Raw genomic sequence first — 16,634 nt, 5'->3', positions numbered from 1 at the left:
TAGTGCCTAATGCTGCTTTTTTCTTTCAATTGTTTGATGTCCCCCCCCCTTAGTGTATGGATGGAGACCACAATGTGAGTTGGGGGGCAGCTCTTTGGGGGATGGTTAAAGAGGGACCTGGTGATGGCAAGGAAATCTGTATGTGTTTGTCACATAGACGGGGGATGTCTTGACATAGTCAGACATCCCCTGTCTTGTAGGTGGTCAGAGTTAGACATCCTGGGTGGACAGGGATAGGTACATGGATCCACACACGGTTTAGGGTGATATGAGCCATGAGGTAGTTGCAGTAGATGAGGTATTTGAGACAGGTACTAAAACAACCTTAAAAAGACATTTGGACACGCCGGTGGATAGGAAAGGCTGAGAGAGACATTGGCCAAAACGTGGGCAGTCGGGACTAGTGTAGATGGGGCATCTTGGTCGGCATGGGCAAGATGGGCCGAAGGGCCTGTTTCCGTGCTGTATGAAGCAATGACTCAATCTCTGAGTTTCATCCCACAATCACGTCAACATCGATTATTTAAGCTATATTTAAGAGGGAGTTAGATGTGGCCCTTGTGGCTAAAGGGATGTGGCCCTTGTGGCTAAAGGGGTATAGAGAGAAGGCAGGTACAGGATACTGAGTTGGATGATCAGCCATGATCATATTGAATGGCGGTGCAGGCTCGAAGGGCCGAATGGCCTACTCCTGTACCTATTTTCTATGTTTCTATGTTTCTATTAGTCAGGTGCAGGGAGGAAAGTGTGTGGATTTATTGACTGTACATGTTTGTCGTTCTGAATGGATGCCGACCGATGCAGTTTTCCAGAACTGGGGTTGTTTCGATGAAGGAGCAGCGTATAAACAACATTGTGGGTGAGGTCAAGATTCAAGATTCAAGATAGTTTATTGTCATGTGTCCCAGATAGGACAATGAAATTCTTGCTTTGCTTCAGCACAACAGAGGTGTACACAAACATGTGGACGGGGCAGTGTATACACACAGAGAGATGCTGGAAAGGTGCCATTCCGCCAGGTTGGCAGATCGACGAGCTGTTGGAACCGCACGCTCTGTCAGTTCAGATTAATTTATCGCCTTTTTTTATGTGAACTGGAATTAGACGGGAGATGTTTGTTTGCAGGTTGGTGGCAATTTTCGCATCTGCAGATTGGCAGCCAATTATTGTAATTGTCTCCTGGAGCCCTGCTTGCCCTGACCTCCCTAGAAATGCCCTTCCATGCACAGCCTGGAATCAACTTTCCAGCGAGACCAGATGGCTGATGTGGATTGAGCATTAGGGTTCATTCCACACTTCATTTACTCCTTGCTCTGCAAAGTAGAGCAGAGGTGGCAGCTACAATCTACATCAGTAGCAGCTACTGTTCTCTGGGGCGTCGGAGGCTGAGGGGAGACTTGATTTCCTTACAATGTCGGTGGTTGAGGGAAACCTGATGGAAGTCTATTCAACTATGAGAGGCGTAGATAGGGTAGACAGTCAGAACCTATTTCCCAGCGTGGAATTGTCCGACACAAGTGGGCATAGCTATCAGAGGGCGGTGGAGGCAGGTTCTCTGGATGCTTTCAAGAGAGAGCTAGATAGGGCTCTTAAAAATAGCGGAGTCAGGGGATATGGGGGGAAGGCAGGAATGGGGTGCTGATTGGGGATGATCAGCCATGATCACATTGAATGGCGGTGCTGGCTCGAAGGACCGAATGGCCTACTCCTGCACCTATTGTCTATTGTCTATAAGGTAGGAGGGGGAAAGGTTTAATGGAGATGTGCGGGGCAAGTTTTTTTACACAGAGAGTGGTGGGGGCCTGGAACCCATCTACCACATGTAGGCCTTGCACTTAAAAAAAAAAAAGAATCTGCACTTTCTCTCTAGCTCTAATACTGCACTCTGCTGTGCGCTACCTGGTGTACTTGCATTCGGTATGACTTGGCTCGACAGCACGCAAAACAAAGCTTTTCATTGTATGAGATCAGAAAATCATGTGATAGTAGAATTAGGCCATTCAACCCATCAAGTCTACTCTGCCATTCAATAATGGCTGATCTATCTCTCCCTCCTAACCCCATCCTCCTGCCTTTGCCTCATAACCTCTGAGTTTAAGAATAAGGAGTAAGCCATTTAGAACGGAGATGAGGAAACACTTTTTCTCAGAGAGAGTGGTGAGTCTGTGGAATTCTCTGCCTCAGAGGGCGGTGGAGGCCGGTTCTCTGGATACTTTCAAGAGAGAGCTAGATAGGGTTCTTAAAAATAGTGGAGTCAGGGGATATGGGGAGAAGGCAGGAACGGGGTACTGATTGGGGATGATCAGCCATGATCACATTGAATCGGTGCTGGCTCGAAGGGCCAAATGGCCTACTCCTGCACCTATTGTCTATTGTCTATTGTCTGACAGCCGTACTAATCAAGAATCTATCTATCTCTGCCTTAAATACTGACTTTGCCTCCACAGCCTTCTGTGGCAAAGAATTCCACTACTAATACACCAGCCAAGCATAGTTGCAGTTTAGTTTATTGTCAGGTACAGTACCGAGGTACAGTGAAAAGCTTTGGTTGCGTGCTATCCAGTCAGCAGAAAGACAATGCATGATTACAATCGAGCCATTTACAGCGTATAGATACATGATAAGGGAATAACGTTCAGTGCAAGGTAACGCCAGCAAAGTTCGATCAAGGATAGTCCGAGGGTCATGAAAGAGGTAGATCGTAGTTCGGCAGCACTGAGTGGATTGAGGAGGCCTGAGCCAAGTTAAAGTGGAATGAAAGTCCCAGTATTCCAACGCGAGACAAAGTGTAACAAAATAAGCAAGAGAACCAATAACTTCAATTGCTTAATACACGCACAATATATCATCGCCGACAGTTATTTGAAGCCAAGGTCTTGGGGGAGACAACGGACTTGAAAAGGCTTCCAATGTCTCCAGCATAACCCTACAGTAACAACATCAAGGCTTCCTATGTTCGGCAAAATCTTCATTGCTTAAGTCATGGCTTTACTGCAATTTCATAAATTTGTTTCTAACCAGAAAAATCTCAGCGGTGCACACTGCATCACACTGCTCTTATTTCTTGAAAGAATCTGATTCTGAAAGGAAACTGCAATATTTGGATTTTATAGAATATATTTTAATTATTATATATATATACCTTAAATATACTTTATATATACATTAAATATAATATTGTGAGGCATCCCACAACTCATTGCTTTTTCAGAGCAAGCATTCTTGTTTTGTGGGAAATATGCAATTTGTGTTGGAAGATCTTGTGAAGAAGAGACAATATGAATGGCGGTGCTGGCACGAAGGGCCGAATGGCCTCCTCCTGCACCTATTTTTTATGTTTCTATGTAATACGTGATTACAATCGATCCATTCACAGTGTATAGTTATATGATAAGGGAATAACGTTTAGTGCAAGGTAAAGCCAACATCATCCGATCAAGGATAGTCCGAGGGTCACCAAAGAGGTTCAATGAGCAGTTTTAGTTGTTACTGTGATACTTGAGCACAACTTTCTGCTCCTCAACTCTGCCTGATTGGCCCACCTGGACTCCCACTTATTTCTCCTCTCCCCTTCTGCTACTTTCCTCCCTCTAGCTTCACAATTCGCAACTCCTTGAACCTGTCTCACACCTTCTGCTTTTATCTCTGCCCTTTGTTCCAACCATCTACCTATACAAACCTCCCGCTCCCCCGCATCCACCCAGTACCTGCCACGCTTTCTCCTGCCCTCCTTTCCAACTATTTTTTCTATCCCCCCCACCCCTACAATCAGTCTGAAGAAGGGTCCCTTCCTGAAATGTCACCTATCCATGTTCTCCAGAGGTGCTGTCTGACCTTCTGAGTTACTTTGTGTCCTTTCTGAGTTACTCCAGCACTTAGTGTTAGTTTCAAGTTTGAAAGTGTAAAACATCTGAGACCAACTTGGTTACAACTTTTTCCTCCACATCACAAAGATAACGTGTGTTAGTGAATTTCAGATATGTGAATGACTGACCTATTGTGTCAATTATTTGAGTTTTTCCCATCTTTGAACTTCTGTGGGCTGTAGATAAGCGGATAAAAGTAATAAAAGGATGTACCTTTGGATAGGAGACGAGGAGGAATTTCTTTAGTCAGAGGGTGGTGAATCTGTGGAATTCATTGCCACAGAAGGCTGTGGAGGCCAAGTCAGTGGATATTCCTAAAGCGGAGATTGACAGATACTTGATTGGTGACTAGGGTTATGCGGAGAAGGAAGGAGAATGGGGTTGAGAGGGAAAGATAGATCAGCCATGATTGAATGGCGGAGAAGACTAGATGGGCCAAATGGCCTAATTCTGCTACTATGACATTGAACGCATGGATGTAATCTTCGCTGCTTGAATATGGAGTTTCATGAAACCAAGTCAAGACTGTCATATGTGCTGATGACAGAACAATAACATTCTTAAGATAGACACAAAATGGTGGAGTAACTCAACGAGGCAGGCAGCATCTCTGGAGAGAAGGGATGGGTGACGTTTCGAGTTGAGACCCTTCTTAATTCCTACATGCAGCAGTACAACAGATGCAAATGTAATATACACAGATAAAGATAATTTTTGTTTAAATTAATAAATTAATAACTGCAATACTAGTGCATAAAAACTAAAGTCCATAATGCAACCAAAGGCACAGTCCATAGACATTAATAGTTTAGTTTAGTTCAGATTAGAGATACAGCGCGGAAGCAGGCCCTTCGGCCCATCGAGTCCGCTCCGACCAGCGATCCCCACATACTAACACTATCCAAACACTAGGGACAATTTACAATTTTCACCAAACCAATTAACCCACAAACCTGTACGTCTCTGGAGTGTGGGAGGGAACCGGAGATCCATGCAGGTCACAGGGAAACGTGCAAACTCCGTACAGACAGCACCCATAGTTAGGATCGAACCTGGGTCTCCAGCGCTGTAAGGTAACAACTCTACCGTAGCGCCACCTTGCCGCCACAGGTGCTGAGGTTAATGTTGTGCAGTGTTCAAGGGCCTGATGGTTGTTGGGAAGAAGCTGATGTGGAGGTTATTTGTTCTCTTAATAAGTAAGAACCATGGTTTTGTTAAACCAGTGGGGTTGAAGATCGCAGTACAGTCACGTTTACTGTGCTACATGACTGTAGGTATCACATCAGGGAGTTTTAGTAGGGAGGGGCAGGGAGATTTCACATTCATCCATGTCAGGAAGCAAACTTCTTGATGGTTTAATACACTCAGAAATGTGCATAGAATTCCTCGTTGGGTTAAGCTGATATTCAGCTAAACTGCACAGCTATTTATTTGGAATTGTGTGAAGGAATTTCTAACCATTACCAGTCTGCGCATTTTAAATATTCATATCTTTACAAATTAATCTGAATTTTAATGATAAAAGTGATTCATTCTAATGCCAGCTGCCTCTCTGTTGCCTCGTCACGCCTTGTTCCCTCGTCCATGGAACTTTCAAAGACACTTGAGCCTTCTCTGGTTAGGGGGAAGGGCTTGTGTTTCAATAGTCCAATTTATTGTCACGCGCACCAATTAAGGTACAGTGATATGTGAATTACCATACAGTCATATGAAAAAAAAAGCATCAAGGCACACAACCACATAAAAGTTAACATAAACAACCACCACAGTGGATTCCCCACATTCCTCACTGTGATGAAAGCCAAAAAAAGTCCAATCTTCTCCCTCTTGAATGGTATGAACATTGATTTCTCCAATTACAGGTAAGCTCCAACTAACCACCCACCCCTCTTTTCCCCTCTGCACCTCCCCTTTCACTCCCATTCCTCTACCTGGTAGCCCAACGGGATTCCCAACTAAATACTCCCCTCCCTCTCCCCCCCCCCTCCCACCCCCCCCCCCCGCCCCCCACTACGTTCCTCTCTCTGGCTTCGCTATTTGCAACTCTTCAAACCTGTCTCACACCTTCTGTTTTTATCACTGGGCTTTGCTGCAACCATCTGCTTAATCAACCTCCCTCATCGCCTTTGTCCACCCATCACCTGCCATATCTTCTCCCTACCCTATTTTCCAACCTCCTTCTCCCCCCCCCCCCCTCACTACAATCATTCTGAAGAGGGATCCTGGCCCGATCTGTCACCGACCCACATTCTCCAGAGGTGCTGCCTGACCCCGCTGAGTTACTCCAGCACTTCGTGTCCTTTCACAAAAAAACAAATACTTTCACGACACCAAACCAAACGTTTTGGTCATTTCAGGAGAAAGTGTAAAACAACTGAGATCGCCTTGGATCAAAGCATTTTCCACCACATCACAAAGACAACTTGCGTTAGTGAATTTCAGACTGACCCGTGGTGCCAATCAGTTGAGTTTTTCCCTTCTCTGAACTTCTGCTGAGACGTTTGAATGGAGAAATCGATTTCAATGCAAATGAAGAAAACTTTGATTTAATTTCGAGCAGAAATTACTGACGAGGCATTTTTATTTTGCAGCACAGGTGCGATTTTTAAATTGCTTTGGATTGTAAACAAAGGGTATAGATTTGACTGTGCAGGAAGGACAGGTTTACACCGAAGATAGACGCAAAATGCTGGAGTCACTCAGCAGGAAAGGCAGCATCTCTGGAGATAAGGAAATGGTGACGTTTCGGGTCGAGACTCTTCTTCAGACTTGGATGTGGAGAGGATGTTTCCACTAATGGGAGAGTTTAGGACCAGAGATCACAGCCTCAGACGTTCCTTTAAAGATGAGGAGGAATTTCTTTAGTCAGAGGGTGGTGAATCTGTGGAGTTCCATGTCACAGAAGGCTGTGGAGGCCAAGTCCATGGATATTTTTAAGGCAGAGATAGTAAGATTCTTGGCTACACAAAAAAGCTGGAGAAACTCAGCGGGTGCAGCAGCATCTATGGAGCGAAGGAAATAGGCAACGTTTCGGGCCGAAACCCTTCTTAATTAGTATGGGTGCCAGGGGTTACGGGGAAAAGGCAGGAGAATGGGGTTAGGAGGGAGAGATAGATCAGCCATGATTGAATGGCGGAGTAGACTCGATGGGCTGAACACCCTAATTCTGCTCCTATCACTTGTGATTTTATGAGAGTCAGGGGAGAGGGAAACAAGAGGTATGAAAAGGTTCAGACCAAATCACAGCCGGCACCGATGACCAAGGAAAGGTGGAGCACACAATTAAACTATTGGATGGCTGGTTGACACTCACGGACATCCAATGACGCCATGGATATTGCACAGATTATTTATCACATTTTTTTGGACGTAATAATTACACCTAGCCCAGGCGACACTACTCAACACTGTACCTCGGTGACTGCCAATCACCTCCCCCCCCCCCCCAGACACTCCTCCCACAGGAAAAACACTATGACTGTATGCATGTAAATAAAATATGATTTCAATAAATAAATCTATGTCGCTCTTCCAGGGAGATGCTAACTGCATTTCGTTGTCTCTGTACTGTACACTGACAATGACAATTAAAGTTGTATCTGATCTGAATCTGAATCTGAATCTGAGGCGTTTCTTTGTGCACCTGTCGCAGAGGTGGATCTGCCATCACACATTACAATCGCTCCACTCTTTTAAATCTCCACTCATTAAACGGTATTCACGTTATTCCCCCTCGTCACGTATCTGTACCCTGTCGATGGCTCGATTGTAATCTTGTATTGTCTTTCCGCTGACTGGTTAACACGCACCAAAAAGCTTTTCACTGTATCTCGGTGACACGTGACAATAAATAAACTAAACTGAACTAAATTCAACTATGAGATAATTTGGCCCATTCAAACTATGCTAACTTTCAGATTATTCCCATCATTCACATTCACCCTCTGGCTGAGGAAATCCCTCCTCATCTCCTTTTTATAAAGGTACGTTCTTTCATTCTGAGGCTGTGCCCTCTAGACTCTCCCTATACTGGAAACACCCTTTCAGCGTTCACTCGATCCACTAGGACCTGTTTCTGTGATCTATGACTCTCAGACTCTATAACCTGCTTCATTGACACAACATCCACTGGACTAGTTCAGTTCAGGTTATTGTCACGTGTGCCGAGGTACAATGAAAAGCTTCTGTTGCACGCTCACCAGTCAGCAGAAAGACAAAACGTGATGACATTCGAGCCATTTACAGTTCATATGTACATGATAAGGGAATACCGTTTAGTGCAAGGTAAAGCCAGCAAAGTCTGATCAAGGAGAGTCTGAGGGTCACCCGTGAGGTAGATAGTGAACATGCACAAAACAGGCCACCAATGTGGGATGAATGTGAATATTCCTGCACTGCACTGCACGCAATGAGTCACAAGTCAGCAACATCATGACAATTAATATGTTGTCGACGGGTTATTGCGGATGGTCTCCGAGGTATCTGTTTAAAAAGAGCAAGCCTCTGTCCTATTTAACCGCATCTAATTTTAGCACGGACATTTTTCATTAAGCACGTTGGTTTGTTCGGTAAAGAGTGCACTTTGTATTCTTGCCATCGATGGGAAAAACCAACAAAAATGGGTACAAATTTATAATTTATAAGTCATTTTTATATTGAAAGACATATCTTGGATATATGCATCATAATATCTGTGAACTTTGCATTGTTTATCTAACCTATTTGGAAGTAAATGAAATTTAAAATTCAATGAAGCTTATTTCCCTTTACAAATATCATGCCCCCTTCCAATTAACCACTCTGCATGAAAGGCCTTTTTTAATATGAGTTACTGCTAAGATGTTGATGTGAAATATTTTCCTTCCAATTTTACTTATAATCAAGACCGACGAAAGTAGTTGCCGGGCAGGTTACGACATTTCAGCCTAAGAGACACGGAACAGCGGTAGAGTTGCTGCTGTACAGCACCAGAGACGCGGGTTCGATCCTGGCCTTGGGTGCTTGTCTGCACGGAGTTTGTACGTTCTCCCCGTGACCGCGTGGGTTTTCTCCGGGTACTCCGGTTACCTCCTACACTCCAAAGGCGTACAGGTTTATAGGTTAATTGGCTTCGGAAAGAATTGTAAGTTGTCCCTGAGTGTGTCGGATAATGCCAGTGTACTGGGTGATCGCTGTTCGGCACGGGCTCGGTGGGCCGAAGGGCCTGTTTCCGCGCAGTATCACTAAACGAAACAAAACATGGTTCTTACCTAATTAGAATGACCGGATGGCTCTCGGTAGCATCGCGAGGGATAATTCTTAAAAAGAACTACTTGGCATGGATTGTGACTTTAAATCTACATTCAGCAAATCATCTACTTTGTTTAATACACCTTGGGCAGCACGGTGGCACAGTGGTAGAGTTGCTGCCTTACAGCGCCAGAGACCCAAGTTCTATCCTGACTATGGGTGCTGTCTGTACAGAGTTTGTATGCTCCCCTTGTGACCGCATGGGTTTGCTCCGGGTGCTCCGGTTTCCTCCCACACTCCAAAGACGTGCAGGTTTTTAGATTAATTGGCTTTGGTCATCTCAAAATAAGCTATTTCCATTGGTATTGAAACTTTAGTCTTCAGAACAGTTAACTGGGAGTGCGAAATAGAGTTCTAACAAAGTAGTGGTCAAGGTAGTGATGGTATGGGAGTCTGAAGAATGGTCACAGCCCGAAACATCATATAACCATGTTCTTCAGAGATGCTGCCTGACCCACTGAGTTTCTCCAGCACTGTGTTATTTCTGTAAAGCAGCATCTGCAGTTCCTTGTTTCTACATGATGGGAGTTGGTGGGTTTATAGATGCTGGTTGCTCACCTATCCAGAGATAAAGAAGAAAAAGTTCATCAATGTGGAAATGGTGTGGGCCCAACTTGCCCACACCGACTAACATGTCCCATCTACACTAGTCCCACTTGCATGCATTTGGCCCATATCCCTCTTAACCTATTCTGTCCATGGATCTGTCTAATTGCTACTTATGCATTGCTTCTTAAACGTTGCAAGAGTCCCTGCCTCAACTACCTCCTCTGGAAGCTCGTTCCATACACCTACCACCCTTTGCATTAAAATGTTACCCCTCAGATTCCTATAAAATCATTCCCCCTTCACCTTAAACCTATGCCCTCTGGTTCTCGATTCCCCCACTCTGGACAAGAGACTCGGTGCGTGCCCACCCGATCTATTCGAAATGTGAAAAAACGGGACTAATTTATTTAGTACATCCCAATTTAACCTTTATTGTATTGTGGTTATAAAACTAGAAGTAGAAACTAGTTACCAGAGTTTCCAGATGCCAGATAATAAAACGTTCTTTGCCCAGTTAAATATTGAGGGCTGCAGTATGTCTCTACTTACTGTCTGCATTGATGATTGAATGACTGAAGTGTATTATCATAATGCTTGAATTTAGTTTAGTTTAGAGCTATAGCGCGGAAACAGGCCCTTCGGCCCACCCAGTCCACGCTGACCAGTGATCCCCGCACATTAACACCATCCTACACACACTAGGAACATTTACACTTAGACCAGGCCAATTAACCTACAAACCTCTACGCCTTTGGAGTGTGGGAGGAAACCAAAGCTCTCAGAGAAAACCCATGCAGGTCACGGGAAGAAGGCACAAACTCTGTGCAGACAAGCGCCCGTAGCCAGGATCGTAGCAGCAACTCTACCGCTGTGCCACCCCGCTGCCCAGTGCCAAATTGTCTCTGCACCATTTCAGATGCTTTGGTGCAGTTCAAAGTGAACACTGAGGTATGCTGATAGACACAACATGCTGGAGTAACTCAGTGGGACAGGCAGCATCTCTGGAGAGAAGGAAGGGGTGACGTTTTGGGTTGAGACTCTTCTTCAGTCTTTAATGTGAACCAGCATCTGCATTTCTTTCCTACACACTGAGGTTTTTTGGCCTAATTTACAATGATGGCCTTCACTGCACTGCGGAACATGCTGCTGCCTCAGTAGTACCCGGGTGCTAGTTTCTCAAAGATAAGAGCGAATTAATGAAGCCATTGGGGAAATGGACCATTGTGCTAGTGGCTGACAGGAGCTAGTTTCAACATTTGAGTTGTTACATTGACACGAGATCATTGTGAGCGGGGAAGACAAGTGGCACCATAAAGTACATCTTTTCCTGTTAACACTGTCACATTTTTGTCCCCCCAGCATCCCGAAACAGGAGAATAAAGCTGATTAGAACTGAGCTTTTTAACTCACGGACTTACAGTTATTGACTAGTTAGAAAGGGACGGTAGGTACCTGGGTCATTTGGTTATAGAGTCATGGAGTGAGAGTGTGGAAACAGGCCCTTCGGCCCAACTTGCCCACACCGGCCAACATGTCCCAGCTACACTAGTCCCACTTGCCAGCATTCAATCCATATCCCTCCAAACCTGTCCTATCAATGTACCTGTCTAACTGCTTCTTAAATGTTGCGATAGTCCCAACCTCAACTACCTCCTTTGGCAGCTTGTTCCATACACCCACCACCATTTGTGTGAAAAAGTCACCCCTCCGATTCTAATTAAATCTTTTCCGCTTCACCTTAAACCTCTGTCCTCTGGTCCTCGATTCCCCTACTCTGGGCAAGAGACTGTACCGTCTACCCGATCGATTCCTCTCATGATCTTTTCCACCTCTATAAGATCACCCCTCATCCTCCTGCGCTCCAAGGAATAGAGTCCCAGCCTACTCAACCTCTGCCTATAGCTCAGACCCTCTGGTCCTGGCAACATCTTCGTAAATCTTCTCTGTACCCTTTCCAGCTTGACAACATCTTTCCTATAACGCGGTGCCCAGGCACGGTTGTGTTTGCTCCTCTCCATATTTGTGACCATTTCAACTTTTGCATTAGATAGACACAGAAAGCAGGAAGCTGGAGTAACTCAGCGGGGCACACAGCATCTCTGGATCTTTTTTTTTTAATTGGGTAGAAATGATTTCAGTGGGGCAGGAGCAGGCAGAAACAAAGGGTCTTCCAGGGCAGGTGTGCTTATTGATTTTGGGGAAAAGGTAAAATCGTATGGGGCTGGGTAATGATAAGGTTGGAGGCTATGGGGAGCAGGCTGCTAGAAGTGAGAAAATCCAAGACAGTCTGTGAAACAATGGCCTGGTGCTCATCTGTGGGGTCATGGTCCAAGGGTAAGTAGGAAACATAGAGACATAGAAAATGGGTGCAGGAGTAGGCCATTTGGCCCCTCATGCCAGCACCGCCATTCAATCCTCCAGAATCAGTTGCTGCTTTCTCCCCACATCCCTTGATTCCTTCAGCCCTAAGAGCTCTATCTAACTCTCTCTTGAAAACATCCAGTAAATTGGCCTCCATTGTCTTCTGTGGCAGAGGATTTCACAGATTCACAACTCTCTAGGTGAAAAGGTTTTTCCTCATCTGAGTCCTAAATGGCCTACCTCTTGTTCTTAAACCGTGACCCCTGGTTCTGGACTCCCCCAACATGGGGAACATTTTTCCTGCATCTAGCCTGTCCAACGCCTTAAGAATTGTATATGTTTCTATAAGATATCCTCTCATCCTTCTAAATTTCAGTGAATATAAGCCCACTGCGGAGGTGTCCAGGAACTGGCGCCTGGCCTCAGCCCGGTATAGACTTGCTGGACGGTATAGAAGGAACTGCAGTTGCTGGTGTAAACCGAAGATAGGCACAGAAAGCTGGAGTAACTCAGCAGGACAGGCAGCATCTCTGGAGAGAAGGAATGGGTGACTTTTCGGGTCGAGACCCTGCCTCAGTCTTAAGACTAGGAAGTCTGCCACAATTTCTGATAAGTGCTTGGAAGTCAGTGGAATGAAACCACTCTTGTTTACGTTGATGTACGGAGGGATCTTGGTGCCCATGTTCATAGCTCTCTGTGAGAGGCAATACAAGTAGATAGAGTGATAAAGAAGGCGTATTGTATGCTTGCCTTCATTGGTAAGATCATTGAGTAAGAGCCATTAAAGCCATGTTGCAGCTTCACGGGTCTGTCCCACTCGGCAAATTTTTAGGCAACTGCCGGCGACTGTCATAGTCGTAGCAGGTCGCCGAAAAACCGGCGACAACCTACGTCATCCTGGCGACAACCCACGTCAGCACCTACGTCAGGAGAAGTCAAGCTACGCTCATTGGCGTCAAACCCACTGTTGCTGAAAAAATTTCCTCCCACCCAATAGTTTGAGTTTAAGTTATTGTCACGTGTACCGAGGTACAGCGAAAAGATTTTAATAGCCTGCTAACCAGTCAGTGGAAAGACAATGCATGATTACAATCGAGTCATCCACATACATCCATCGAGATACAATAGGTGAAGGCGATGGTGGAATATGCGTGTGCATTTTAACTTTTCGCTGGCTGTGAAGCTGCTTAACCTGGGATCGGAACAGCTAGTGCCATCATCACTTAACATGAACCATTTTAATTATCTCTTATTTCTTGATGGTTTACACTCCCACATTGAACGTTAATCATAAGGTTATCATAGGAGTAGAATTAGGCCATTCGGCCCATCAAGTCCATTGCGCCATTCAATCATGGCTGATCTATCTCTCCCTCCTAACGCCTTCTCCCCATAACCTCTGACACCTGTACTAATCCAGAATCGATCTATCTCTGCCTTAAAACTATCCACTGATATTTGAAGTCGACTGATATATCCAAAGAAGACATGTCATGTAATTCTCTCATGTACATTATATTATTCTTCAACAAGTCCAAGATGTTCTGTGTTTTCCATTGCAGATGTTCCCTGGACATCTCCTCGCCGGGCATCTCACCTACTGAGTGAGCAACTGTGAAAGTAATCTGAAGTTGACACAACAGTCAATGGAAAAGAAGGCCCTCGTTTCTCGAGCAGCTTAATTGCGGTAAGATACAAAAGTTTGAAATATAAGTTACAATTTCTTTTCCTATAAAGGGCAATGCCAGATCCAGGGAACTGTTGGACAATTGGGCATGATTGGGTTAACATGTGATGAGCGTTTGAAGGCACTGGGCCTGTAACTCGCTGGAGTTTAGAAGGATGAGGGGGAAGGACCTCACTGAAACATACCGAACAGTGAAAGGCCTGGAGAGAGTGGATGTAGAGAAGATGTTTCCACTAGTGGGAGAGTCTAGGACCAGAGGGCATAGCCTCAGAATTAATGGACGCACCTTTAGAACGGAGATGAGGAGGAATTTCAGATGTTGGTGAATCTGTGGAATTCATTGTCAGATGTTGGTGAATTCACGTCAGATGTTGGGGAATCTGTGGAATTCATTGTCAGATGTTGGTGAATTCACATCAGATGTTGGGGAATCTGTAGAATTCATTGTCACAGAGGCAGTCAATGGATATTTTTAGGGTGGAGATTGATAGATTCTTGATTAATACGGCGTCAGGAGTTATGGGGAGAAGGCAGGAGACTGGGGTTAGGAGGTGAAGATAGATCAGCCATGATTGAATGATGGAGCAGACTTAATGGGCCGAATAGCCTAATTCTGCTCCTATCACTTATGAACCTCTGAGCTCACCATCACCTTCTCAAAGACAATTATGGATGGACAAGTAATTCTGGCCTTGCCAACGATGCCTTGGTCCTTCCTACGTGTCATCTGGAGAAAGCAAAAATAAATCTCGTGGCTGAGCTTCCCCTTTCTCCCCACAATGAAGGATCAGAATGTGTTTGTGAGTGTCACCTTATCACATCCAGCAGGAACATCCTGAATCTTGTCAGACACAATGGATTATATACAAGTCGATTCTCTCCTGTCCAAGGACGAAATAACTAACGGTGCAGTCCTGCAATTGAACACAGAGTTGAGGATGAGCTCAGCTCTCTCAAGAAGCCCAGTAACTCAGAAAGTGTCCGCTCAGTACAACACTGCAGTATCACTTTAGATCAGTTGAAAAGTAGATGCAATAGACATGTTTTTGTAATTTAACAGAGGGTACAAGGAAATTCATGTCTTAACATTTTTCAAACACAATTCAATGTTTCTTTGCAATTTAAACATCCACACTCTTAAGGTCGGAGGGGCAAAGTTTAAAGGAGAGGTGCATGTCAAGTTTCTTTACACATTTGGGGCGGCACGGTGGTGCAGCGGTAGAGTTGCTGCCTTCCAGTGCTTACAGCGCCAGAGACACGGGTTCGATCCTGACTGCGGGCGTTGTCTACACAGAGTTTGTATATTCTCCCCGTGGGATTCCTCGGTTGCTCCGGTTTCCTCCTCCCACACTCCAAAGACGTACAGGTTTGTAGGTTAATTGGCTTGGTACAAATGTATATTGTCCCTAGTGTGTGTGGAATAGTGTTAAGGGCCTGTCCCACTTGGCCGTCATTTGCGCGTAATTTACGCGTCATCATTTACGCGTCACGACGCACGACGCGCACGTCGTGACACGCACGTGATGCGCGCATGGTGCGTGGTGACGTAGGCAGTGACGCGCGGTCGTGCGCGCCGTCCCAGGATTTTGTGATGTACGAAATCTTCGTGCGCCATCTGCGTGACGCGCAAATGACGGCCAAGTGGGACAGGCCCTTTAGTGTGCGGGGATCGCCGGTCGGTGCGGACCTGGTGGGCCGAAAGGCCTGCTTTTGAGCTGTATCTCTAAACTAGAGACTCTTGAGTTATGCATCGAGAGGGTTCCGCTGCTGAACAAGTCTTGGGTTGATGATGTGTAAACCATTGAGACAACTATGTGATTGATCCTGAGTCAAAGTTAAAGAGCAGTGAAGTTTTCACTGAGTCTGGGGACAATAATTATCTCTCAATGAACGTAATGAATAGGGGCAGCACGGTGGAGCAGCGGTAGAGCTGCTGCCTGACAGAACCAGAGACCCAGGTTCGATCCTGACCACACGTGCTGTCTGTACAGAGTTTGTACATTCTCCCCTGAGCTTGTGGGTTTTCCCCGGGTGCTCCGGTTTCCTCCCACACTCCAAAGACAAACAGATTGGTAGGTTAATTGGCTTCTGTAAACTGTCACCAGTATGTTGGATAGAACTAGTGTGTGGGTGATTGGTGGCCGGTGCAGACTTGGTGGGCTGAAGGGCCTGTTTCCACGCTGTGCCTCTAAAAATAAATAATTAAAACGGATTCATTGGCTATAGATACCTTGCTGTTAAGTAGGTGTAAGAAAGGTGTCATAGTTTAAGGATAAGGGGGAAGTCTTTTAGGACCGAGATGAGAAAAACATTTTTCACTCAGAGAGTGGTGAATCTCTGGAATTCTCTGCCACAGAAGGTAGTTGAGGCCAGTTCATTGGCTATATTTAAGAGGGAGTTAGATGTGGCCCTTGTGGCTAAAGGTATCAGGGGGTATGGAGAGAAGGCAGGTACAGGATACTGAGTTGGATGATCAGCCATGATCATGTTGAATGACGGTGCAGGCTCGAAGGGCCGAATGGCCTACTCCTGCACCTATTTTCTATGTTTCTATGTTTCTATGAAAGAACTGCAGATGCTGGTAAAATCGAAGGTATGCACAAAATACTGGAGACTCGACCCGAAACGTCGCCCATTCCTCCTCTCCATAGATGCTGCCTCACCCGCTGAGTTACTCCAGCATTTTGTGTCTACCTTTGCTGTTTGTAAGAACTTGTTGTTCACAAATTAGCAGCTGCGTGTCTTGTATTGCGAAGTGAATACAGTTAAAATGTGCTTCATTGCCTTTAAAGTCCTAAAGTGCACAAATGTCCTTTTTTTTTTATCACTCAAATCCATGTGTTGCCATAAATGCGGATCAGGTTCTATTAGCTACACCAACT

At 45.2% G+C, this 16,634-nt stretch overlaps 1 protein-coding gene across 2 annotated transcripts in view; it reads left to right on the top strand.

Moving 5' to 3' along the window:
* shank2 (SH3 and multiple ankyrin repeat domains 2) overlaps positions 1-16,634 on the top strand; it is a 624,608-nt gene that overhangs the window by 64,263 nt on the left and 543,711 nt on the right. For both annotated transcript variants that reach the window (XM_033038734.1, XM_033038735.1), the window contains exon 2: positions 13,628-13,752. The gene's annotated coding sequence lies outside the window, so the exon portion shown is untranslated. The remainder of the gene's footprint in view (positions 1-13,627; positions 13,753-16,634) is intronic.

Source organism: Amblyraja radiata, chromosome 20, assembly GCF_010909765.2.
Source record: "Amblyraja radiata isolate CabotCenter1 chromosome 20, sAmbRad1.1.pri, whole genome shotgun sequence".
Taxonomy (NCBI): Eukaryota; Metazoa; Chordata; class Chondrichthyes; order Rajiformes; family Rajidae; genus Amblyraja; species Amblyraja radiata.
This window is presented reverse-complemented; position numbering and strand designations above follow the sequence as displayed.